The 681-nt window shown below is 48.5% G+C and overlaps 1 pseudogene; it reads right to left on the bottom strand.

The window, feature by feature from the left end:
* Positions 1-681, bottom strand: part of LOC105536574 — an 11,937-nt pseudogene that overhangs the window by 9,521 nt on the left and 1,735 nt on the right.

Raw genomic sequence — 681 nt, 5'->3', positions numbered from 1 at the left:
CGTGGTGGCGTGTGCCTGTATTCCCAGCTACTCGGGAAGCTGAGGCAGGAGAACCGCTTAAACCTGGGAGGCAGAGGCTGCAGTGAGCCAAGATCGTGCCACTGCATTCCAGCCTGGCGACACAGAGAGGCTCCATCTCAAAAAAAAAAAAAAAGAGAAAGAAAGAAGACAAAGAAAGAGAAGCTGACTAAGAGTGATCAGAATAAATTATATTTCCCATTTATCCATCATACTGGATATACTAGATGTCCCTCCCATCCTATTCAACTCCCATAAATGCGCATCTTTTATATCTGGAGTAGCTCTTTAGTGCTCCTTCTCTATCTGAGCAAGGTTTGACTGACAGTCACTGGGGTTTTCCTCCAGAACGTGGTCATATCCACTCACATTGCTCTGACCACCATAACCACCACTCACACTGCTCTGACCACCATAACCGCCTCTATAACCACCACTCACACTGCTCTGATCACCATAACCACCTCCATCACCACCACTCAGCTGCTCTGACCACCATGACCACCTCCATCACCACGAATCGCACTGCTCTGACCACAATAACCACCACTCATACTGCTCTGATCACCATAACCACCACTCAGCTGCTCTGACCACCATAACCACCTTCATAACCACCACTCACACTGCTCTGACCACCATAACCACCTTCATAACCACCAC

This window comes from Mandrillus leucophaeus, unplaced genomic scaffold, assembly GCF_000951045.1.
Source record: "Mandrillus leucophaeus isolate KB7577 unplaced genomic scaffold, Mleu.le_1.0 Scaffold160, whole genome shotgun sequence".
NCBI lineage: Eukaryota > Metazoa > Chordata > Mammalia > Primates > Cercopithecidae > Mandrillus > Mandrillus leucophaeus.
This window is presented reverse-complemented; position numbering and strand designations above follow the sequence as displayed.